The sequence below is a fragment of the Hyperolius riggenbachi genome, chromosome 1 (genome assembly GCF_040937935.1).
Source record: "Hyperolius riggenbachi isolate aHypRig1 chromosome 1, aHypRig1.pri, whole genome shotgun sequence".
In the NCBI taxonomy this organism is placed as follows: domain Eukaryota; kingdom Metazoa; phylum Chordata; class Amphibia; order Anura; family Hyperoliidae; genus Hyperolius; species Hyperolius riggenbachi.
Genome location: NC_090646.1, coordinates 621,008,184 through 621,034,716, shown reverse-complemented (window position 1 = coordinate 621,034,716; position 26,533 = coordinate 621,008,184). Strand labels below are relative to the sequence as shown.

At 46.1% G+C, this 26,533-nt stretch overlaps 1 protein-coding gene and 1 long non-coding RNA gene across 2 annotated transcripts in view; both read left to right on the top strand.

The window, feature by feature from the left end:
- Positions 1–26,533, top strand: part of TTC33 (tetratricopeptide repeat domain 33) — a 372,200-nt gene that overhangs the window by 304,457 nt on the left and 41,210 nt on the right. The window lies entirely within an intron of this gene.
- On the top strand, positions 14,848–16,173 carry LOC137529017 (uncharacterized). Its single transcript, XR_011023560.1, has 3 exons — positions 14,848–14,952; positions 15,553–15,718; positions 15,978–16,173. It is a non-coding gene; the product is annotated as an uncharacterized lncRNA (long non-coding RNA).

Genomic DNA, 26,533 nt, shown 5'->3' with positions numbered 1-26,533 from the left:
CCGGCAACTGCAGATCGATAAACGAGTTTCAGTTTATGTCAGTCTCATCCAATAATGCATATCATGGCGCATTAGAAGACGTAAGGCCACAAGATGCCACACATTAGCTCCGTTCAGAATACTCTAATGGACTATAATCTCGGCGTACTTTGAAGCCCCGATTAATAGAAAATAAACGTTGCTTTTGTTCATTGCAGCTGTAAGAGGACCGTGATTGTGTTGACTTGCATGAAGCCATCGTCAGTACAGAGTGTTATTTTGAAGCCTTTTGTATGGAAGACGCTCCCATTCATTGTACATCCGATCCTGAGTGTCAAATATCTGATGAAAACTTTTGCCAGAAGCTGTAATTGTCTCGGTAGCCTCTCTGTACGTTTAACGATCACTGGAATTAAATCGCATCTCTTTGCTGATTGACGTACTGAAGGCAAAACGAACTCTTAAAAGAGGCTCTAATCCTGTTTGATTGTCCTGCTCGGTTTTCATTGGTTCAGAGTAATGTAGCTATTACAACATAGTTGAAAGGCTGCAGAAATTATTTCAGTACTCAGCTCTTCACAGCTGGATAAATCACAGGAGCTCGGTAGGAAATGGGAATGAAATATTTGAAGCCTTCTCTTCTACGGTCAATGGAAAGTCATGCGCTTTGGTTACTTAAAGAGGAACTGTAACCATAGATTGAACTTCATCCTAATCAGTAGCTGATACCCCCTTTCCCACGAGAAATCTTTACCTTTTCTCAAATAGATCAGCAGGGGGGTCTGTATGGCTGATATTGTGGAGAAAACACCTCCCACAGTGTGATGTCATGACCATGGTCCTGACCGTTTGCAGTTTGTGAATTTCATTGCATTATGGGAAATAACGTCTTTTTCCATCTCTAAAGCATTCAATATCTCCCTCGGTGCATAGAACTCTCAGTAATGAACATTCCATACAGATCACCCGACAGGACTAAACATGTGGCCGACTGTGATAAACTTCAGAATGTAAATTAGCGAGAGGAAAGGTTTTACAATAGGCAAACACTGACTAAATAATCTATAAACGAATATTGTGAAAAATAAACAATTTTATTCATTGTTATTTTCACTACAGTTCCTTCCTAAAAAGGGAACCTGAAGAGAAATAAGTGCCCCATACAGTGAAGCTTTTGGATAATCCAGAGGCTTCCACCACCCGCCTGGCCTCCACCAATCAAACGCTGTGACCACTCCCTGTGACACACATGTTAAAGCGTGTGTGTGGCTGCGCTTCCATCCGTGAATGGATGTGCAGCAGCACAGAGCCAATCAGGCTCCACTTTTTCTGCTGAGCCCGAGCAACTCCGTACTACTGGGTGGATAACGAACAACTAGGGAAGAAAAACTTGTTACAGGATGGATTCTCCCTTCGATAGTGGCATTTGGTAATATCACATACTCACTGGTGCTGCTAAAACCACCACTGAAACCATCAAAGGACAAGAAAGGAGCGCACACAGTGTGTACTGAAAAAAGCCACTGGCCGAATAGTCAGGTCTCACTTGGTTCTCGTAGGCTGTTTGGATAAGGAACAGTCAGTGCTTGTGTTTGTCTCACTTCAGCCCGGGGGACCAGGCTCGGGCAGTCAGCGATCCAATCCTGGTGCAGAGTTGCGCTGTAGATGACAAATAGCCTCACATGCAGGAGGTGTCTGCTACATGCATGTAACAACTGGGAGATAGTGGCATGGTATTTAATAGTAACACTTTGGGCTTGATTCACAAAGCGGTGCTAACTGTTAGCACGCCTGTGAAAACCCCCTTAGCACGTCTAAACAAGCTTTTCGCGCATAAAACTTTATGCGCGCAAAACTTCATGCGCGTAAAACTTTACGCGCGTACTGCACAGAGCACAGGGCGCTCCGCGTGAAGTGCATATTAAAGCCTATGGGACTTAGCGCGCGTACAACTTTGCGCGCATAAAACTTTACGTGCGCAAAGTTAGCGCGCAATCTGATTGAGAAATCCGGTGCTAACCTACTTAGCACCCTGGTTAGCGCGTCTAAAGACTTTAGACGTGCTAAGTAGGTTAGCACCGCTTTGTGAATCAAGCCCTTTGTGTTTTATAGTATTAAAAAGGTATTACAATGCATTTCGCTTTGGCTCTGCCCCGCTTCATCAGGTAATAGATTTACTATGAATTATCCACTAATAACTTTTTAAATGGGACGTTCTTTGTGCAGGGGTCCTTTGGGCAAATATTAGCCAGGTGAAAAAGGAACAGCTTGTTTCAGGAATCATAATGGAATATTATGTTACCAATGAAGAAGCTGGTGAGAGAAGCACAGTAAGATCATACATAAAATCAGAGCCTGTTCTAGACTTTCTGCTGCCCCAAGTAAACCTTGCAGGATGTGCCCTCCCCCCCCTCCCCCCACAAACACACACAGTGGGGGACTATGATTGGCCAATCTGGTGTCCGCTCCCCTGCCTGATTGGTCGCATGCCAAAGCTTCCCCTCTCAGTGGCTATGGTGATCTCCCGGGATTTTACCCTAGCATGCTTCGATAAGAGGCAAATATCGACACCTCGCCTGCTTATGATGTCATAGGGAAGAGCAGCAGGTGCCGCCGGTTGTATAAGGATGGGGATGCGTGGATGAAGAAGGTAGTATGGGCTTGATTCATAAAGCGGTGCTAAGTGTTACCACGCTTGTGAAAAGCCCTTCAGCACGCCTAAAGTGCCTGTGTGTGCGCTAAGAGCTTTTGCGCACGCCGTGCGGTGTGCCAAAAAGTTGCGCGGTGCGACCTTAACGTCGCACTGTTCGCGCGCCACTTCTCCTTTGGGTGAAACGCGGCACCCGTAAATGTCGCACCGAGATTTCACCTGAATCACATGATTCAGGTGGCTTCATTGTACTTCCGCCCCTGCATAAACCGGTAAATACACACTGTTGGAAGAATCCTATCTATCACTACAAAAATAATTTTCTTCGGGAAGCTTTGCTGGCTGCTTCTCCGCTGTAAAGTGATTACAATGGCCTCAATTCACTAAGCTTTATCAAACATTTTATCAAACATTTGATAATTTACCTCATGGGTAAAATCTAATTTTGAATTCACTAAGGTGTTATAGATTTATCAAATGTTTTATCAATAAAACGTTCAATAAATCTATAACACCTTAGTGAATTCAAAATTAGCTTTTACCCATGAGGTAAATTATCAAACGTTCGATTAAGTGTTTGATAAAGCTTAGTGAAATAAGACCATAGTGTGACGTCCAGTAGGAGATATGGAGGATCTTGTGACAAGTAATAACAGCTTTTCCATGTCCAGGAACAGGGGTGACCAGGAACGGAAGCTGAACGTAACGATGGCTGTTATCTGTAGCAGGGCTTTTCCAAATGGCTTTGGGATCTCCAGAGCTCTCAGTCAACAAACATAAAATGACGGCCACGCCAGACTGCTCTCCATATGCTGGCCACATATTTACACTCTGGATATTAATCGCGTTGGATCGCTTAATACTTGCAGTGCATGGACTTAGTTAATCGATAACTTGGCTATATAGAATTTACGGAGAATGAGCACGAAACGGAGGAATTCTCTTTAACACAGCCCCTGTGATCTATAAATACGAGGTGTAACTTTCTCCAATAAATCTTAACACGTCTAAAGCAAACATGACCCCACAGTAAAAGCTTTGTCATCCAGTGGTAACTGGTGGTGCAGTGGAATTATAGGACAAAGGTGCAGAGCTTTTTAACGAGGTAACATTACTGAAAGGAGCCTGATGTGTGAGGAATATGGAGAAGAAGGCAAGACCAGCTATCTATACAGGCGGATGAAAGCGGACCTGAACTTGGAACCTCCTCTCTGCTCTAAAAGATAAGCAGCAGCATAATAACCTTTAACCTCCCTCGCGTTTTTTTTTTTTTAATAAAATGTGTTTTTTATGTTTTAGCTAGCACTTCGCTAGCTAACTATGTCCCCCAAGCCCCGCCGCACTTAGCTAAACCCCCCGATCGTCGCCAGCAATATTTACCCCTCTGCTATCCCGCGAGAGCCGTGGCTTCACCATTCAGCATCACTCGTCGCTATGGCGACGATCGGACAATGACGTCTGACGTCAGCGACGTCATGTGCAGTACCGATCCTCCCCATAGCAAAGCCTGGAGCTAATTGGGAGGCTGCGCCATTGCGAGATCCCTGGGGGGTACGTATTATGGCGGCAATCGGAGGGGGGGGGATCGGTGGAGAGCGGCAAAACTTTTTGGGACATAGTTAGCTAGCCAAGTGCTAGCTTAAGCATATACAGCACATTTTATTTTAAAAAATCCTCCCAGGGCCATGTGATCCTCTGCGGCGGGTAGCCCGAGCGTAGCTCGGGGTTACCGCCAGGGAGGTTAATGAAAAAATGTATTTGTTACAGCTGATACAAATCCTGCAATAAATCTGCAGTGTGTCTACTTCCGAATACTACAATAATTAATGAGGAGCACTATGACCAATGTAATTGTGTTTGTATACCCCACAACCAATTGTTACCCTGGAACTCTGTTACTATCTAGTACAGAGGGTTGCAAAAGTATTCGGCCCCCTTGAAGTTTTCCACATTTTGTCACATTACTGCCACAAACATGCATCAATTTTATTGGAATTCCACGTGAAAGACCAATACAAAGTGGTGTACATGTGAGAAGTGGAACGAACATCATACATGATTCCAAACATTTTTTACAAATAAATAACTGCAGAGTGGGGTGTGCGTAATTATTCAGCCCCCTGAGTCAATACTTTGTAGACCCACCTTTTGCTGCAATTACAGCTGCCAGTCTTTTAGGGTCTCTACCAGCTTTGCACATATAGAGTCTGAAATCCTTGCCCATTCTTCTTTGCAAAACAGCTCCAGCTCAGTCAGATTAGATGGACGGCGTTTGTGAACAGCAGTTTTCAGATCTTGCCACAGATTCTTGATTGGATTTAGATCTGGACTTTGACTGGGCCATTCTAACACATAGATATGTTTTGTTTTAAACCATTCCATTGTTGCCCTGGCTTTATGTTTAGGGTCGTTGTCCTGCTGAAGGTGAACCTCCGCCCCAGTCTCAAGTCTTTTGCAGTCTCCAAGAGGTTTTCTTCCAAGATTGCCCTGTGTTTGGCTCCATCCATCTTCCCATCAACTCTGACCAGCTTCCCTGTCCCTGCTGAAGAGATGCACCCCCCGAGCATGATGCTGCCACCACCAGATTTGACAGTGGGGATGGTGTGTTCAGAGTGATGTGCAGTGTTAGTTTTCCGCCACACATAGCATTTTGGCCAAAAAGTTCCATTTTGGTCTCATCTGACCAGAGTACCTTCTTCCACATGGTTGCTGTGTCCCCCACATGGCTTGTGGCAAACTGCAAACGGGACTTCTTATGCTTTCTGTTAACAATGCCTTTCTTCTTGCCACTCTTCCATAACGGCCAACTTTGTACAGTGCATGACTAATAGTTGTCCTATGGACAGAGTCTCCCACCTGAGTTGTAGATTTCTGCAGCTCGTCCAGAGTCACCATGGGCCTCTTGACTGCATTTCTGATCAGCGCTTTCCTTGTTCGGCCTGTGAGTTTAGGTGGATGGCCTTGTCTTGGTAGGTTTACAGTTGTGCCATACTCCTTCCATTTCTGAATGATCGCTTGAACAGTGCTCCGTGGGATGTTCAAGGCTTTGGAAATCTTTTTGTAGCCTAAGCCTGCTTTAAATTTCTCAAAAACTTGATCCCTGACCTGTCTTGTGTGTTTTTTGGACTTCACGGTGTTGTTGCTCCCAATATTCTCTTAGGCAACCTCTGAGGCCCTCACAGAGCAGCTGTATTTGTACTGACATTAGATTACACACAGGTGCACTCTATTTAGTCATTAGCACTCATCAGGCAATGTCTATAGGCAGCTTACTGCACTCAGATCAAAGGGGGCCGAATAATTATGCACACACCACTTTGCAGTTATTTATTTGTAAAAAATGTTTGGAATCATGTATGATTTTCGTTCCACTTCTCACGTGTACACCACTTTGTGTTGGTCTTTCATGTGGAATTCCAATAAAATTGATTCATGTTTGTGGCAGTAATGTGACAAAATGTGGAAAACTTCAATTTTGTACAGTCTGACATTTATCACATCATATTATGGTGACATTTTTACTGCTGGCAGGTTATGTCAGTGGAAGGAGATGCTGCTTGCTTTTTTGGCATTTGGAAACAGCTGTAAACAGCTATTTACCACAAAGCAATGAGGTTCACAGACAGGAAACTGTCAGGACCTGTGGGAGGGGTTTCACCACAATATTAGCCATACAGAGCCCCCTGAAGATCCATTTGAGAAAATAAAAATATTTATCATTGTAAAAGGGGGTATCAGCTACTGATTGGGATGAAGTTCAATTCTTGGTTACGCTTTCTCTAAGGTACGTACACACGTCTGATATAGCTGAACGACAGTTGGACGTGTGTACGTTCGATCGTTAGATTGATAGCAGCAGTTTTGAGTGATCCGCTTGGCGGATCCGTGGACTAACTGTCGTTCAAATGACAGGGCCATACATGTGTACCAACGGCTTGTTTGAAAAGTCTATTACTTTGACACTAATAGACATTCAAACAACAAGTCGTTTGATCAGTCTTTTGATCTGGTCCAATGTTCTATCCAGTCCATTGACCATTCAAATGACATGTAAATTAGCTGTAATTAGCATTTCAAACGTTTTGTCATCTGTAAGGAGTCTGAACAACTTTTTGTTTGAATGACAATTTGTTTCCATAGTCCGGTTTGAACGACAATCGGGCATAAAATCAGACGTGTGTACATACCTTTAGTTACTGACAGCTCCAGGCTGGAGATAAATACCAAACGTCTCACTTGTTTTATTGCATGCTCTAATCTTTGTGAATTTACATTCATTTGGGGTATTTACCTTACGAGGCGGTAATTTACCTCACTAGTCACTAATAATTTAACTTTTGCATCCGGTAACCGCCTTAGTGATTTGACATTTCACAAAATCAAACTGTTTTCTGCTTAAAGTGAACCAGAGATGAAGCACCCTCATGTATTTTACCATATAGATCAGTGGGAGCATTAGAGAAAACACCTACCCTGCTCTCTGTTTCAATCTGCACTGCACAGCTTGTTTCTTAGCAGACCTGATAAAATCCCCGACTGAGCGTCGGCGGCTATGTGGACTCGGATGCGTGCTGCGGAAAACTGCAGCATGCTATCCATAATTTTACCTCGCCGTATTGCGTAGGTAATTTCACTTCAATGGAAACTACTCCATTGACGTGAATTGGTTGCAGTTCCCTTGCGCTGTGATTCAGAGTGGTTTCTGCATAGCAACGTGTCTAGTGTAAACGGGCCTTTACTCAATGCAGTAATGCTTAGTGAATTGAAGTGGGAAATGTCATTAAAGAGAACTCAAGGTTTTATTTTATATATTAACTTTTACAAAGCAGATTTAATGTTTTAAAGTCTCTGCTCAATTGCAGCATCTCAAGAGTCTCAGAGCAAAAATTCATTGAACTATTGACTTTTTTATATTTTTCCTTGCGGTCAGAAGCCCAGTTATCTACTTAGGAAAGTGTTTTATAGCTGTAATTTGTTATCAGTGAGCTGACTGGGTCCCGACTGGAGAAAAACTGTCAGTCCCATAGCTGAATATTAAGGGCCCGTTTCCACTAGTGCCGGGCACGGCTGGGAGATGGCGGCAGCACTTCCTCGTCTACAGGAACGTTGACAAATCCTATAAGACGTGCCATGCACGGCTATGGGATTCACAGCCCCCCGTATGGAAACTGATGACAGTGTCGGCCGAATCGCTAAGTGAAGCGATTTGGCCAGTGGTGCCATTGTGTCCTATGACAGAGTTTCCCCACGTGATTTGCCTGCAGGGAAATTCTGCGTATTCGGCCCGGTTTCCACGCTACTGGAAAAGGGCCCTAACTCTCTCAGGCAGGGAAAAAAAGAAAATTGCTACGCCCTTCACTCACTGATACTCCAAGGTGTGAAATCCAAGGTGTGGTATTGAAAAAAAAAGAAAGTAAAAAAAGTTTGGGCAAGCTATTATGAGTTTGACTTCCTGTCTGTGGTAGCGATCGTGGAGATCACATTAGCTTATGAACCATCACAGACTGGCTGCAAAGGTATAAGAACTGCTTCATTTTAAATTAATAATTGTCCTGAAAGTCTAAAACAACCTCTTGATAGGTTAATTAAAATTTTAACTAGCGGGGAATGTAATTTTACACATCAGCGTATAAATGATATGCAGTACGCGAATACAATCTGCACAACACATATTTTAGCATTATGTATGCCTGGCTTTTTAACGGTCTGATAAGCTCATAATTACAGAATTTTTATGCTGTTAATGCTCAAATCATAACCCCCGTAAAAAAAACCTGTGTGTGATCAGGGCTTAAAGCAAACCTGAACTGAAAATAAACTGGTGAGATAAAGAGTTGTATCTATGGTCCTACTCCTAAATAGGCTTTTCCTACAATCCAATAGTCATATTTTACGTGTAAAAGCTTGAAACATAAATTTAACGTTATTATTGTCTCGGAATACCCATATAGCTTATGGTGACCCAAAGAACTGCTAGGAAAGAATAAATGGCTAAAAGAGACTGAAAAGCCCTCTTACTAAAAGTAACGCTGAGTTGATCGGCTCTGTTGGTGGACAGAAAACGGGGAAAGCCTATGGTTCTGAAGTGGTTAAATGAGCAACTGTGGTTTCCCATGATGCATCACACCTAAACTCCTTAAAGGGAAGGTTCAGGGAGGGTGGCTGAAAAATAAAAATCAATTTCCACTTACCTGGGGCTTCCTCCAGCCCGTGGCAGGCAGGAGGTGCCCTCGCCGCCGCTCCGCAGGCTCCCGGTGGTCTCTGGTGGCCGACCTGACCTGGCCAGGCCGGCTGCTAGGTCGGGCTCTTTTGCGCTCCAAGGCCCGGCACTTCTGCGTCCCACGCCAGCGCGCTGACGTCATCGGACGTCCTCCGGGCTGTACTGCACAGGCGCAGTAGTTCTGCGCCTGCGCAGTACAGCCCGGCGGACGTCCGATGACGTCAGCACGCCGGTGTGGGACGCAGAAGTGCCGGGCCTTGGAGCGCAGAAGAGCCCGACCTGGCAGCCGGCCTGGCCAGGTCGGGTCGGCCACCGGAGACCACCGGGAGCCTGCGGAGCGGCGGCAAGGGCACCTCCTGCCTGCCACAGGCTGGAGGAAGCCCCAGGTAAGTGGAAATTGATTTTTATTTTTTAGCCACCCTCCCTGAACCTTCCCTTTAATATGCAAATAGAAGCTTGTCGGTGGAGGCGCCCAAAAGTATATTATAGCAGTATCAAAATAGTAATAAAGGAGGTCTCTTACCTCCAAAGAAGACATGCTTCTACTTGTGTATCTAACACCCCTTTGAGGTGCTATCCCCACCACTGGGCGGTTTTGTCCACCAGTGGACAGAATTATAGGAGGAGAGCGACCGCCCAGTTCCAGAGGGTTCCGGGATACCGAGCGGAAACATTTTTTTTTTCTGCATGCACTTGCAGTGGTTGCAGGATTGCAACCCACCTTTGTAAGTATGTATTACCCACATTATTGCTCACTCACTCATCCTAACGATACTACACCATAAGGGCTCCCGGTCTCACCTTCTCTATAGGCCAAGTATGGCCCTCTCCCTTGGGAAAGGATCACCCAAGACCTACACAGACTCCTTAATATGCAAATAATCTCTTCCTGCCTTACAAGCCAGGCGCGCATCCAGAACCGCATGCACATAGATTTCAATCACCGCCGTCCGGAAGCGGTTAACTCATGAATAAAGTGTGAGGGTCTTTTCCAAAATTATTCTTACATCATTCCCCCCTCCCCTCTCCAAATGTTACACAGCACATATTTCCAGCATTAATAAAACTCTTCAAAATCATGGTTTAAACTGCTGCTTTGGGCGTGTCCTCATAGTGATGTGTCCCCACAGGAGACATTGCATCATCTCCGTTTCTCTAGCTCTCCAAATATAATTTTGTCTTCTTAAACTGAAGATTGCATTACCTGGGGATTCTTCCAGCCCCGTGCAGCCTTCCTGTCCCGCGCCGGTCCTTCACGATCCTCCTTTCTCTCGCCACCAGCTGATTTCCTTACCGTCGACTTTCAAGGACGGCAACTGCACCTGCGCACCCTGAGTCACGTGTATCTTTTTCCACATTCTAGCCCGCAATAGCGTCCTGCTACTTCCTGATTAGCAGGAAGTAGAGCGTGTATCAGCGGCTATGCAGAGACCAGCAAGTGATTGGCGATTAGAATGGCAGGGAGGTGAGTTGCTCTATACAAGGCTTCCCTGCGCTAACTCTGCAGCGGAGGGGGAAGCACGGGGGGCGGCCCCCGGGGAGAGGGGAGGGAGGGAGAAGTCGGGCCGACCTCCCCGCAACTATGGCTCCCCCTTCATTATGCCCCCCGCCCTTCAGTGCTCAGCGCGGCCGCACGGGCTGCACGCCCCTAGAAATGGGGCTGGTTTGCAGTTACTTAGATTTACGTGAGTGAGAGGCTGCACGCCTTCAAACCATTCATTTATACCTAATTTTACAGAGTCACATGGTCCAACGTACAACTGTTTCAAGCTAGGTTGGCCTTCATCATTGCAAACCATAGACTAATATAGATATATGGGTAGGACTGGGGAAGGTGGATTCCACAGTCTCTACTTAAAGAGAACCTGTAACAAAAAAAAAAGTTCCCCTGGGGGGTACTCAACTCGAGAGGGGGAAGCCTCAGGATCCCAATGAGGCTTCCCCCATCCCCTGTAGCTGCAGGCAGTCCAGCGCTGGCTCCCCCAAAGTGTCCGGCGATCCTCCCTCGACAAGCCTGACAAGTGCTGATAAATGCTGATATATTTACCTTTCCTGACTCCAGCGGGGGCGCTGCTGTGGCTCTCCGCATGGAGATAGATGGAAATAGCCGATTTCTGTCGGGTCCGCTCTACCGCGCAGGTGCAGGAGACTTGCGCCTGCGCAGTAGAGCGAGCCGACAGCGATTGGCTATTTCCGCCTATCTCCAAGCGGAGAGCCGATATTGCGCCTGCGCTGGAGCCGGGAAGGTAAATAGGATGGGGGAAGCCTCAATAGGATCCGGAGGCTTCTCCCACCCGGGGTGAGTAACCCCCAGGGAAGGTTTTTTTTTTTTGTTACAGGTTTTCTTTAAGTCAAAGTGACTCATAAACCTGGTGGTTCCAGTTCAGTAAGACCCACACTTTCCAGGGAATACCCTATGAGGAAATGGACTAGTCCAAAACCTGTCAGATTTCTACTACATACTGTAAGTGACAGCAACATAGGAGAAAAATAATTTTAGCTCATTTTACTCTGGAAGAAATGTACTTCTTTTTTTGTATGTGCAGAGTGTATTTTACATAAAAAAAACGTTATGGCAGTCCTTTAAAATTCCTTGAAAAAGGTTAAATGTGTTGGAGTTTTTTTATGGAGAAATCTAGCCTGTATACTTTATATCTTTTGTGCTGTAATATTTCATAAGCTGCAGGAAGGAAGCAGTGGGATGATGTGTAATGTAGGTGCCACATATTTGCCGGTCTCTATACATTATCTTCCAGAACATGTGCTGGAAATATATCACAAGCCGACACTAGAACATAATAAGGATGTTGAGCTCCTGTTCAGAGCATTGATCAAAGCGATACAATGCAGACGATCCATACTGCTGTGCACATAAATTGTCAGCAGAGCTGGACTTGATTGGAGCTATGGAGATCGAACGTCAGCGGAGTCTTGCGGGAATGCGTTGCTAGGCAACCGAGTGATACACAAAAACAAAACCTGCGTTTGGGGTGCGAGCTCGTCTAACTTATGGCGGGATATCAAAGTAAATGTTATTTGCAAAGTAGGACAGTGCTGTTACGTAGGATGAGAGCGCTGCTTGTCTTATAGTCAGCATGTCTTCTTTATGTAACCTAAATTTGTTTTATGGCAAAATAATTTAATGCTTAAAGTGAACCTGATCTAAGTAAAAATATTTAAAATAAACACATGATGTACCTGCAAATGAATATTGCATACTTATCTCACCATCAATTCCTCTCAGAATCTCACCATTTGCTTCAAACAATGATTTCTTCCAGTTCTGACCAGATTTTGTCAGAACTAAAATATATCAGTTGCTGTCAGTTACAACTGAAAGGACAACTGATATGCAAGGAAATGTCCATGTTTCCCTATGGCTCGGCAATATTACAGCTTAAAGGGAACCAGAGATGAAGCACCCTTGTGTATTTTACCATATATATCAGTAAGGCCTCTTGCACACTGCATGCATTTCCGATTCAGATTTCGCTTTTTAATCGGTTTTTACATCCGATTCTGATTCAGATTTTTAATCTTTACTGCATGCTGCGTTTTCTGATCCCTTTTTTTGTTGAATGTATTCAGGGAAAATCAGAATTGAAAATCGGAAACGGAATCTGAATCAGAATCGGAAAACGGGTTTGCAGTGTGCAGGGAGCCTAAGAACATTAGAGAAAACACTTACCATGCTCACTGCTAAAAGTGTCTGTTATCAGCTGTGATAAGAATCCAGGACTGAGCATTCAGTCTGGCTTTGCAGGGGATAATTATAGCTGAGTCATTATAGCAGAGCCACAAGAGGGAAGGCTTGGGTTTGAAAAGACACCAGAGAAGACAGACTCAGCTATAATCTTTTCCGTAGCAAAGCTAGACTGAGTGCTCAGTTGGGGATTCTTATCAGAGGTGATAACAGTTAGGTTAAACAGAGAACAATGAAACAAAGAGCAGATTAGGTGTTTACTGTCATGTTCCCACTGATTTATAAGGTAAAATACAAGAGGGTGCTTCATCTCTGGTTCTCTTTAAAGAGAACCTGTACTGAAAAGAAAAAGTCAAAATAACCATACACAGGTCATACTTGCCTCCTGTGTAGTCTTCTACTTAATCTCTTTCTCCTCTCCTGCGTCCCATTTGTCCAATGTGATCAATGGATTTCTCCATCCTCCATTTTAAAAATGGCCATTACCCCACAACAGCTTCCTGGTCAGCACACTGTTAAACTGTAATATCGCCCACTTGAGCCATAGGGAACCATGGACATTACCTTACACATTCAGTTGTAACTGACAGCAGCTGATATATAACTGGCAGCAACTGGTATATTTCAGTTCTGACAAAATCTTGTCAGAACTGGAAGCAATCATTGTAAGGAGAAAATGGTGAGCTTCTGAAAGGAACTGACGGTGAGATTAGTATGTAATATTCATTTGCAGCTACGTCATGTGTTTATTTTAAATAATTTTCCTCGCTTCAGGTTCCCTTTAAAGGATAACTTAGCATTCATTTAAATCTAAAAATGACACCTTGTGTGGGTGGGGAGGTGCACATAGGCTTACCGCACCCTCCGCGGCCCAGCATCTTCTATGGTTCGCCTGCTGTGCCTCACGTTCTGTATATCATGGTCGGCGCAGCGGGAGCCCTTTGACCTGGACATGCTGCACACGCGCAGTATGTCCCATTGGGCTGCCTGGGAGTGCGAGCTTGCGCATGTGCAGTGTGGACCGGCCTGTCTTTGGGAGCACTCGGGTTTCGGAAGCCTTGGGTAGCAGCAGTCTCCGACCCATCTGCTGACGGGGGATCCAGTGTCTGTTTTTTTGGTTTTTTTTAAAGGACTTCAGACTCCCTTTAAGGTATTAAGGTGGCCACACACTATACCATTTTTAAAATATCTGTTCAATTCAAGAATAGCAATCAATTTCTGACTGATTGTAACAATTCAGAAATCTGACCAATGTACCACACACCTACCGTATTTTTCGGACTATAAGACGCTCCGGACCATAAGACGCACCTAGTTTTAGAGGACAAAATCCAGGAAAAAGAAAGATATACTTAAACCTGGTTGCATCTATGCTGCAGGGGCATCTTGCGAAGTTTATACCCCCCAAGCTGTCTATCTAAGCTATACCAACTCCTGCTACACTAATCCCTGAAAAAGGAATCCCTGCAACACTAGCTACAAGTGCAGATGTAAAGGGAATGACAATTCAGGAATGAGGGAGACCTAAATAGACAGCCTTGGGGATTATTTATGTGCCTCTGGGCAAATGTGGAGTACAAACAAGTGATGAGGTGCCTAGTGTGGAGTAGATCTGCCCAGGATGATGCAGCAGAAGCTTGCCCTTGCTTTATCTCCTCCCAAGGCTGACCGTACCCTAACACAAATGACCTCTAATCATAAAACCTAAATCCATAATTCAGCCAGTGCAAGTCTATCGCCTATCAAAGTTATTGCTGACAACATGTCCCTGCACAGTCCGCCAGCAATCGGTGCACAGCCAGGGCGAGTCTGTAATAGCCAATAATAATATACAGCCCCCCCGCACAATCCCCGTGGCAGCGATCCATTCAGCCAGTGCAAGTCTATGTCTATTAAAGTTATTGCTGACATGTCCCTCGGTAGCGATCGGTGCACAGCCAGAGCCAGTATAATGCTGATTATAGCCAATAATAATAATACACAGCCCCCCGCACAATCCCCGTGGCAGCCAGTGATATGTAATGCGGAGCGCTGCAGAAGTGCAATTACCGATCTAGCTGGCACGTCCTCCATCTTCTCCAGTCTTCAGCCGGTGCAGTGTATGCTATCAAACACAGCACCGGCACGCTGCAAGTCCTATCTCTTCCATACTTCCCGGTGTAGTGCGCTCTCCCTGCCTATTGGCCACGATACCTCAATCCTGATTGGCTGCCAGCCCTGCAATGCGTAGTGATTGGGCTTCTTGGTCCCACCCGAAGAGGTATCGTGGCCAATAGGCAGGGAGAGCGCACTACACCGGGAAGTATGGAAGAGACTTGCAGCGTGCCGGTGCTGTGTTTGATAGCGTTACACTGCACTGGCTGAAGACTGGAGAAGATGGAGGACGCGCCAGCTAGATCGGTAATTGCACTTCTGCAGCGCTCCGCATTAGATATCACTGGCTGCCACGGGGATTGTGCGGGGGGCTGTGTATTATTATTATTGGCTATAATCAGCATTCTTGATAATGTTGGTCTGAAACTTCCAACATACCCAATCTTCAAAAATCGAAAAAAGTGGGAAATCCGATCGGATTTATCAATCGAAAACAAAGAAAAGCTCTTGATTTTTCAGGACAACCGATCGTAATTATCGAATTGGTGAAAAATTGGATCTTTTAATTGTATGGTGTGTGGCCACCTTTAGGCTTTGGGTTACAGTTAGGGCAGGTAGGGCTAGATACTCACATATAGGCTCCCAGCCTCACGTTCATTCAAAAAAGGGTACCAGAAATTTGGGCGGGAGCACTTGGGCTCCTGAAGAATTCCAAAGCCTCCCACGGCGGGAGATATGAACTAGGGATCCAGTCAAGGGCGTAACTAGAAATCACTGGGCTCCCGGGCTGAATAGGGACTGTCTACAAATCTTTGTCTATAAAACTTTGTATGATTCCTTATCAGTGGCTGAGCAGAGTCAGTCATTAGAACAATTGTTGAGAAGCTTTTTTTGTCCTTCCCTTAGTTGTCAGTCTCTCAATACGAGACCCCCTGCGGCTTCTGGGCCCTACTACGCCCTACTACGGCTGCATCCCTTACAGGGTCTATTGTTACGCCCCTGGATCCAGTGCTGGAACGCTGGGACCGTGAGAGGAAAGGGAAGGCTCATTAGGACCCAGAACCTTAAGTAGGTAAGTATCTGTTCTTGTTTTTTACAACTTCATACTCAATTTAACCTCCCCTGACCCTAACCTTGCTTGCTCCATTATTGCCAATACATATTGGGCTGAGGAGTTCTTGTATATCGGTTCCCCGAAACTGTGCCAAAAACGACTGGGGGGCGAGACAAACTGTTCCTTGGCCTGTACAGCAATTCCCAGCCTCATGTATACAATCTAAATGATCATCTAAATCCAAAGCACAACGTACAAACCTGTTTTCATATTTCAGGTCTTAGTGTTATCCGCTTACTGAGAAAAACCCATCTCCTTGCTGCTCATTTCTGAAAGTAATGCTCTCGAAAACACTTAACCAAAACAATCTCCCTGACCAAAAGAAACAGATCACATGCCGAGAGTACCAAGTGTCTTCACCCCGCTTGCTGGAAATTCCTGCAGTATACTGATAAGTTATTAAAATAGCAGATGTTTTACTTAACCAGCATGTTCAACACTGACTTGTTTTCTTTTCATAAAAATACTGGATGTCAAGCTGTTTCTGTTATTGCATTTTTTGTAGCTTTAGTTGTTTTTTAAGAGCTTCATTTGTGGGGGTGTTTCTACGCCCTTGTGACTGCAGTGATTTCCCTTCATGAGTGGCTGGATAGTGTACTGGTTAAAGGGAACCTGACACCATGGTGGGGGAAATTCATACTTACCTGTGGCTGCCTCCAGCCCTCTTCAGGCCTTTGTCTCCCCCGCTGTCCTCTCAGGCCACCACGGTCCGCCGCTAGGGTCCTCTGAAGTTTCTCCAGTCTGGTCGTACTGCACATGTGCGGCTTGGCCACGCGCATGCCTCCATCAAGCTCCTGTTGCTGGGAGCATACTGGGCCTACACAGTACTACTGCTCATGCGCAGAACACTCCTGGTAGCGGGAGCGCGATGGCAGCAAAAGCGCAGCAGAAATGCCATGCACCGACTGGAGAAACTTCAGAGGACCCTGGTGGAGGATTGAGGTGGCTCAAAAGCACGACGAAGGAGCCAAAGGTCTGAAGGGGGCTGGAGGAAGCCCCGGTTATGTATGAATTTTTCCCCCACTCCTGTCTCAGGTACACTTTAAAGTGTAACTGTCGGGCATGGAATTAAAAAGCAATTCTTTATTTTTATCTGGTAAACAAGTAATGAGGCAATCCAAAAGTTAAAATCACTATTACTTTTATTGTTGTTAAATGATCATTCCCTAGTTTACCTGACTCTTATTTTGTACATCGTCGCTCAAAGGAAGTTGCAGGGCATGCTGGGTTGTCTTTTTTTTGCTTCTTTACTTTCCCCTCAGACTTAAATAATGCAGCCAGATTGGCTGAAGCCTCTTTCCCTCCTGTTTTTCCCTCCCACACCTCTGCTCCTCGCTGATATGGCAATATTTCCCATGCTGAGACAATGCACTTTCTATAGTGAAGGGCGGGCAATGCATACACAATCAGGCAGAGGAGAGTAAGGGAGAAAATGACATCAGGATTGGCTTCAAGATAGACACAGTTAAAGTGGAGAATCCTAAGCAGGATTTCCTCTTTTTTTTACTATAGAAAAATCACTAAAATCAAAATGTGGGAAGTGCAATACATATGTTATGTAAGAAGCAAGTATTTAACTACTTATATATGTGTTTATTTTTCCCTGAGATAGTATGGCTGACAGCTCCTCTTTAAGGGCACCGACATTGACATAGGAGACTAGAGTTTGTATCCTGGATGGTGCCCATTTATCGATTTTCAGATTTGACTCTGGTTGCTACTGTGCAGGAGCAACCATGCTTGTGCAGGTGCAGCATGGCCGAGTCGGAAGAGGAGAATGGCCCCGATGTTAAGAGGAATACAGCCCCAATGTTGTGGTCTGAAACGACCAAAAGTTCATCGAACTGATATTTTGAATTGATTCCCTGCAGATCGATCGAATCTTCAGGGAATCAATGCAAAATATCAGTTCGATCAACTTTTGGTCGTTTCAGACCACAACATTGGGGCTGTATTCCTCTTAACATCGGGTCCATTCTCCTCTCCCGACTTGGCCATGCTGCACCTGCACAAGCATGCTTGCTCCTGCACAGTAGCACGGCGCCTCTGGCATACTGCGCATGTGCTTCCGTACTCGTGCATGCGCAATACTGCCACACTCGTGCGCGAAGAGGAACACAGCCCCAATGTTCCTACCAAAAACCCTTAGTTGAAATCTCAGCAACAGGGGTCCGGAGGACAGTGTGGAAAGCTTCCATAAGATCCAGAGGATTCCCTCTTCTCAGGTAAGTATGTACTTTAATACCTCAGGTTAACCTAGGGTTCACTTTAAGCAGGGCCGGATTTTAGGAAAGGCCTGGGCCTTGGGTGGCTGCTGACCAAGGGGCGGCTTGACGTGGAAGAGGGAGTGCTGCATATAGAAGAAGAGGCAGTAAATGGAATGCAAAGGTTGCAGATAAAGAGCAAAATATGGACATACAGAGCTGCTGCCCAAGGGACCTGTATAGAACTGAAGGAGGCTGCTGTACATGGATGTCAGACATGGCAGGGGGCTGCACAAGGAATAGGAGGGGTGCTGCACATGGAAGGGGAGATGCAAGAAAGTTGGCCTAGGAGTGGAAAAAGTATAAATCTGGCTTTGACTTGATTCAGAATTGTCACAAAGATGAAAAAAAATGTTCAAAACAAAAAGTATTTCCTTGTGCATTTATTTTTTTCACAAGGAAAACAGTCAGGTAATGTTGTGTCCTTTTCTGGAGACGTCCCGTGAATAGATCATGCGGGCTGGTGACACTCTGTTCTGTGCCTCGTACATACATTAGCAGGTATCTCAGGAAGAGTTAGCACCTGGTGACCTTCCCCACGTTGCCTCCTCAGCACAGTGTGATAAGGTCGCTCAGTACAGTAGTGCATTGTGTGCCTCACCCTCTGTGCTGTCACATGGAACCGATATCTGAAGTAACTCCTGGAAGCCTGCACTATCTCTCCGTGCATCAGGCTGCTGCGCTATTTCTGGAGAGGCGTGTATTCTTAGAATATATCAGCCTTTGCTTTATCTGGACATTGCCTTGTTTTAATATTTTTCTTTGAAATCGTGCAGAGCTGACACATTACTGGGCTAGAGCTAGAGAATGCTCAACCAGGGCAAGAATTCTATGTGCAGCTTTCTCATTAACTCTGGAAATGTCTTCATTAATACCAAAGTAATTTCTGCTTCCTGCTGTTGATGCTAAAGGCATATGTGCAGCAAGATAGTCTCTTACACACCTAGCTTCAGATTCACTTTAAAGTGTACCTTAAGAGAAGGAAGCCTCAAGATCCTCTTGAGGCTTCTGTTCGTGCTCTGATGTTCCCCGTCGCTGAGAAGGGCCCCCCCGAAGATTAGAGACAAGGCATTGGGGCTGCACAGCTCCTCTTCCTCTATCAACTGTGCGCGCATGCGCAGCGAGCCGGAGCAGCGGGCTCTGTGCTACTGTGCATGCACAGGTAGGCTCGTGCGGCCACTGCGCGGCCATGATAGAGGAAGAGGAGCTGTGTGGCCCCGATGTGGAGGGCAACCGTGCTCAGCAAGTGGGGGCTACCGACAACTAAGGGAAGTCTCAATAAGATCCTAAAGCTCCCTCTCTTCATGGTAAGTATCTGATTTTAAACACGAGCTTTGGCTTGGGTTCACTTTAAAGGAAATCTCTTAAAGCGGACCCAAACCAAACTTTTTTTTTTTTAGTTCAAAATATTTTGTTGCACCACTCTGACACATACAAAGATAAATAAACACTCCTTCAAGCCTATGAGCATTTCAGTGCATGCTTTTCACCCTTCTCTTTTCATAACTAGGGTTATACAGGTGGCAGCCATTAGTAATTCCTCCTTTGCTGGACACCTCCTACTCCACCAGTCTGCCGCATTCTGTCCCGACAATTTGAAAGGAAGGGAGGGGTTCCTCCAATAAATGTAAAATATTTTATATTTGTCACCATGAAGCTGAAAAACGGCTTCTATTTATTATTATAATTTAGAAAATAGATGTTATTTCTGAAATCTTGTATTTTTAATTTAGGTCCACTTTAAGTGAAAAAAACAAAAACAAAGCAGTTAAACTGACCTGGGGCTTCTTGCAGCCCCCTGGAGTCCTGATGTGCCCACAACATGCATTGAACCAAACAAAACATGTGGAGCACCATCCATAAGCAAACAATTGGTATTAGCTAAATATACAGTGCATTGAAATGTGCAGAAAGGCCAATTAGATACAATATCAATCCAAGAAAACAGCTATGACCTCAAAGAACCGCACCAAATCCGTACACAAAAAATGTTGCAAAAAGTCCATCCTTTATTTATACATCAATAAACAATTAAAAACACAATTAAAACCAGGTGGGGAATAGCATATGAACCCAAATTGTCGGAGAACCAGGAGGATATTAAAGTGCAATGAGTGCTAATGACACACCACCTGGGGTGTGAAAAAATGAGGGCTTGATTGTGGTAGTGGTCAATGGATGTGCATATTACCCAGAGGGGTAGGGGGGGGGGGGAGGAGGGAAAAAGGGGAGATACAAGGTGCAATGTGCAATGTGCAAAATCGCATAACCATCAAATTGCAAACACTGAGGATGACAAATACATGACCTCAATATATAAACAGTAAATGTCTGATAATAAACAATAGTGGAAAAAAGTCCAGACACAAGGAGTGAATGAGGGAATGAGAGGGGAAAGAAAAGTGAGAAACCACAGAGCTGTGGATATGCTAGTAAAGTGCAGATTGCAATGAAAGTGGTCAAAGACAGAAACCACCAATGTGGTAAAGATCCTACCAGTAAGAAAGTTGCTCCACGGGTCCCCCACCGCTGCTATCGCGATTTGCCACCGTCCTGTGGCTTTCTCCATGCCCACAACATGCATCTTAGTCCCTCTGGCCAGCAGCGGCAAACCCCCCCCCCCCCTCCCCTCCCCCCAAAGCTGGCCTGTGACCAGCTAAGGCGCATGTGCCCTTTCCCTTGCCAAGCCCTTGTGACCCTCCCAGCCTGACGGGATTTTTCTTTGTGTTGGTCACCAGATGGTGGACTGTTACCACAGCTGTATGTATTGATTTGAAAATCCTAGTCAGCTACTGACTGAAATATAAATGTCTCTTTTAAAGGGAACCTGAACTGAACTTAAATATTCAGTCTTTTACTTACCTGGAGTTTTTCTCAGACTCCCGTAGTCTGTGAGGTCTCTTGGGGTCCCCTCTGTTCTCCTGCTGGCTGCTCCATTAGATGGACGACTAGAACGGCATTCGGTGCCACTGCATATGCCCAGTCTGCTCATCTGGCTTAATTACGCTTCCATCGCCGGGAGTGCTCTGCGCACACGCAGTTCTGTGAGGAATGAACCACACTTGCGCAAACTGCTCCTGGCGACGGGAGTGTGATCAAGACGGGTGCACGGACAAGGCCTCGCAGCCACTGCCGTTTGGGTCGTCCATCTAACAGAGCCACCAACGGGAGAATGGAGGGGATGCTGAGAGGAGCAGTTTAAAAAGTTGCGGCCAAAAATGGACGCAATTGTTATTTATCGATATATGTGGGCGCAATTGTTATTTATCGTATTATAGAAAGCCGTTGGAATGCCCTGAGGCGCTCAAGTTTTGGGACGAATGGAAATCTATGATTCGCGGGGGTTTTGGGTTCGAGGTCTCTCTGTCTGCTTCTCAGGCTCTCTAGTATACTCCTAATGAGGAAGTTCCTGGTTTTCACCGCACAATATACAGGAACATGTTATTAGCTGCTCATTGGTGTATTGCCTTCCAGTGGAAAACACCCAGTCTTGCTCTTTCTCTGGTTAAACAGAGACTGGATATGTTCATGCTCATGGATAGAGTTTTTTACTACAGTTTTGAAAACTTGCCTAGATATGATCTAATATGGGACAGCTGGAAATCTGACAGACATCTGTGATACGGCTCTGGTCTGTATATGTTGCTGGTCAGATTATAACCCCTGGCCCACCTTTTGCATTCATATTTCACTGGCTCTGATGAGTATTCACGCTGCAGGACCCTTGTTGTTCTATTCCTACCGTTGTAGTATTGTTTCTTTCTTCCTGTTGTCTTCCCTCTACAGGTTGGTTGCAGACCAATAAGTGACTTTTATAAACTTGATACCTGTGGTGCCCCCTGGAATCTCATTAGGGTGGTTTTAAGTCCCCCATTTTTCAGGTGGAGCACCTCCCCTATGCTACCGCCTGTGTGTATTTGTTTAACCCTTTCCACTCTGAGTTTTTTCCTAAAGGGAGTCGTTTCTGCTCGGAGTTTTTTTTACAGAAATGCACTCTCCCTCTTACTCTCTCTGCCATCTTAACCACTTAACGCCCGACCAACGCCGATAGGCGTCGGCGGGTCGTTAGTGGTTTCCCATGGAAACGGCCGCTTGATCGAGCGGCCTTTCCATGCTAGTTCACGGAGGCTGTCTCCGTGAACAGCGTGCGAGCCGCCGATCGCGGCTCGCACACGTAATGTAAACACGCGGGGAAGAAATCCCCGCTGTTTACATCAATACGGCGCTGCTACGCAGCAGCGCCGTGACGGAGATCGGCGATCTCCGGCCTCTGATTGGCCGGGGATCGCCGTCATTTGATAGGCTGAAGCCTATCCTATCCGGCGCAGGACGGATATCCGTCCTGCGCCTCACACAGGGGAAGAGAGAGGGAGGTAAGGGGAGGGAGCGCACAATATCGCTGCGGAGGGGGGCTTTGAGGAGCCCCCCCTCCGCAAATCACAGGCAGCCGGCGGCAATCAGACCCCCCCTACAGGACATCCCCCTAGTGGGGAAAAAAGGGGGGGAAGTCTGATCGCCCTGCCTTTTACCTGATCGGTGCTGCGGGCTGGAGAGCCCGCGCAGCACCGATCATTAAAAATCCACGTGGTCCTTAAGTGGTTAACATGGAACATAACATAGTAACATGAAATGCTGGCTACTATTTAGACGCTCCTCCACGTCCATTGCATAGGATGCCATTGATCCTCTATGCAACTTTGCAAGAAGTCTGCAATAGAATCAGCAAGGAAAATGCAAGGAAAATTCAATGCATTGGTCACTTCCTGGTAGCGCTGATCGCGCACTTCCGGTCTCAGCCAGGGGGGTACTAACGGTGTGGGCATGTAGTCTACATGCTGGGGCACACTAGAGGAGGGAGATCGGGCATTGTTGGGGGACTGATGTGCCTGCAAACCGCCGCTATATTTACGAGTGCAACGGGAAATTAGCGATGTCCTGCTATGCGGGACATACAAGTGCAAAGGGTTAATGTTTTGCTATTGTCTAGCATTTGTTTTTTTTTCCTGACTCACTGTTTTCAACTTAGTGCTAAATGTTTGCACTTGATGTTTTATGCTCTTCAATAAAGCACTTTTAATACAAAAAAAAAGAAAGCTATTTAGCGGGTGGCTGCAATTAAATTGAAAGTTATCAAATTATTGTCAGCGGGGATCAGGGGGTGTTAAGATTAGGCACCACCAGGGGGGTCTTAGGATTAGGCACCACCAGGGTAGTCTTAGGGTTAGGCACCACCAGGGGGGTCTTAGGATTAGGCACCACCAGGGGGGTCTTAGCGTTAGGCACCACCAGGGGGGTCTTAGGGTTAGGCACCACCAGGGGGGTCTTAGGGTTAGGCACCCCCAGGGGGGTCTTAGGATTAGGCACCACCAGGGGGGTCTTAGGGTTAGGCACCACCAGGGTAGTCTAAGGGTTAGGCACCACCAGGGGAGTATTAGGGTTAGGCACCCCCAGGGGGGTCTTAGGATTAGGCACCACCAGGGGGGTTTTAGGATTAGGCACCCCCAGGGGGGTCTTAGGATTAGGCACCACCAGGGGGTCTTAGGGTTAGGCACCGCCAGGGGGGTCTTAGGATTAGGCACCACCAGGGGGGTCTCAGGGTTAGGCACCACCAGGGGATGGATCTGTGCGAGGGTAAGGAGAAGTTAGGTAATATTTAGGGTCAACATTATCGGTAAATGTACTAATACTGTAATACCGCAATTACATTATTTACCATTTTTGTTATGTATTGTTGCACTTAAATTGTTATTTACCGATATTATTATTATTTTTAGCAATATCATTATTTAACGTCACGCCTAAATTAGCTTGCGACTTTTTCAAATCTATTCATGCTGAGGGAGCTCATGGACCACGGGAGGCTGGGAGACGCCCCAGGTAAGTAAAAGACTGAATATTTAGGTTCAGTTCAGATTCCCTGTAACAACATTCTATTATGAAATGACTTGTCTGTCAATGACATTTTTTTTTAAGTGAAGTTTCCTGTTTTTCTAAACTTTTGACTTCAGTTATATGACACTTCCTGTGATTACCTGTATTACACAACAGCTCTTGTTCTCCTGCAGGTACGTGTGTTATCCTCTTCCTGCTTAGCATCTTCTGCTGATCTCCATCTCGAGTTTCCCAACCATTTCTGATGCCCGCCTGTGTATGCAGATCATGCCGCGTGCCGGGTACATCCGCCAATGTTGTACAGAGCAAACCCGCCTTCCAATGCAAATGAAATATCGTGTGACTGCTATCTGTGACGGGAGATCAGGGCAGGTCTCCACACGATATCATGTGGATACAACACTTCAGACAAATAACCCTCAACTGTTGTATCTCTCAGGCAAGAAGAACATGTCCTGCTTCTTAGGGACGATAAGTGTTACTGAAACCAGCAGTTAAAGGAAACGTGAACTGAGATGTAGGAGAGGTGCCGTTGCCAACTCGCTTTTTGAAAATGCAATTTACCCATTTGTTGTACAGATCATCTGCCAATAATCCTCTGAACAAATGGATAAATAGATTATTATTTAGTATTAATATGGTGCTGACATATTACGCAGCGCTGTACAGAGTATGAGGGGGTATTGTAAAGATTTAATTATGACTCTGCCCCTTCCTGCGGCTGCCCCGCCCCCTGTTCCATGTGGCAGCGTGTTGCTGCTGGGGTTGATGAGGTTGAGGATCGTAGGACCGAGGATGCTGCAGTATGTTTTGGGAAGGCAGTAGGTAGAAGAGGAAGTAGTGATTAAAGGGACTCCGAGTACCTCTCATGGGTATGTAAGTAAGACTCCGACCAGTACTGCAAAGTACTTAAAGACGCATACCTTTTTGTAGCTTGTGCTCTCCTCTTAATTTGATGCCTGAATCGTCGTTCTACACCAAATAGTTTTCGAGTTCAATTTAAAAATCGCGTCTGCCATCTTGGCTATGTTATAATTTCCGGGTCACCCCTGTCTTCTGTTAGAGAAGTGCATCACTAAATGAAGCAGGAAGAGGAAGTGACACGCATGGCCGTTGCAAGAGGCTCCTCCCGAGGGGTCATAGCACAACTTTGTTGGAAGTCGTCCGGCTTAAAGGCATGCCCATGAGAGGTGCTCGGAGTCCCTTTAAAGTGTACCCGAGCCAAAGCTCGGATACACAAAACCAGATACTTACCCTGCAGAGAGGGAAGCCTCAGGTTCCTATTGAGGCTTCCCTCCCTGCTCTGCTGTCCCCCATCGCTGAGCGCAGCCCTCCAGAAGATTAGTGACAAGGCATTGTTGCTAATCAGATCGGGGATGCGCAGCTCCTCTTCCTTGTACATGGCCGCACAATCGCCTGCCACGCATGCGCAGTAAGCCAGAGTGGCGGACTCTGTGCTACCTGCGCATGAGCGGGCAGGCTTGCGAGGCTACAGCGCGGCCATTAATGCGGACAGTAAGCTGCCCCGATCCGGAGGGGGTCCGCGCTCTGCATCGGGGGGCTGCGGACAAGAGAGCGAAGCCTCAATAGGATCCTGAGGCTTCCCTCTCTTCAGGGTAAGAACTTCTTTTCAGCCCGAGCTTCGGCTCAGGTTCACCTTAATGATGGCAGGAGAAGAGTGACGGTGCAATGTCTGATCCTAGAGCTGCCTTACTCACTGAGTAACACGCATTTAGTTTAAAATAATCACGCCTCCTACACTCCCCTAATTCTGGTATTATGGAGGGGGACTTCCTGAACTACCCCTGTAACGTCAAATCATCATGGGCATCCAGTAGGGCCCCCCAATGTTCACACCCTTTCCCATGCCTACTCCTGGTGACCCTCACAGCCTGGGGGCCCACCTTGCAAGGGTCTTGAAACCAACTTGGATATCATAATCTTCACACCCATTACACGTTTAGCCATAAAAACACCTGTTCTGAAGGATCGACCCCTTTATCGGAGGAAGTGCAGTAGTATTTTGCCCCCCCCTTACAGCTCTGGGTCCCCTTGCAACTGGATCACATGGCTACCGGAGGATTTTTTTAAAATAAAATGTGCATTATATGGTTAAGCTAGCACTTGGCTAGCTAACCATGCCCCCCAAGTTTCGCCGCTGTGCTCCGATCACCCACGATCGCCGCCGTTATGCGCACCCCCAGGGATCCCGCTATGGCGCAGCCTCCCAGCACCCCATCACTCTCCTTCCTGGTCAAATAGCCCTTACACAGCCCGGAGGTGTGTTTGGGGTCATTGTCCTGTTAAAAAATAAATGATGGTCCAACTAAACGCAAACCGGATGGAAAAGCATACCGCTGCAAGATGCTGTGGTAGCCATACTGGTTCTGTATGCTTCAATTTTTAATAAATCCCCAACCATGTCACCAGCAAAGCACCCCCACACCATCACACCTCCTCCTCCATGCTTCATGGTGGGAACCAGGCATGTAGAGTCCATCCGTTCACCTTTTCTGCGTTGCACAAAGACACGGTGGTTGGAACCAAAGATCTCAAATTTGGACTCATCAGACCAAAGCACAGATTTCCACTGGTCTAATGTCCATTCCTAGTGTTC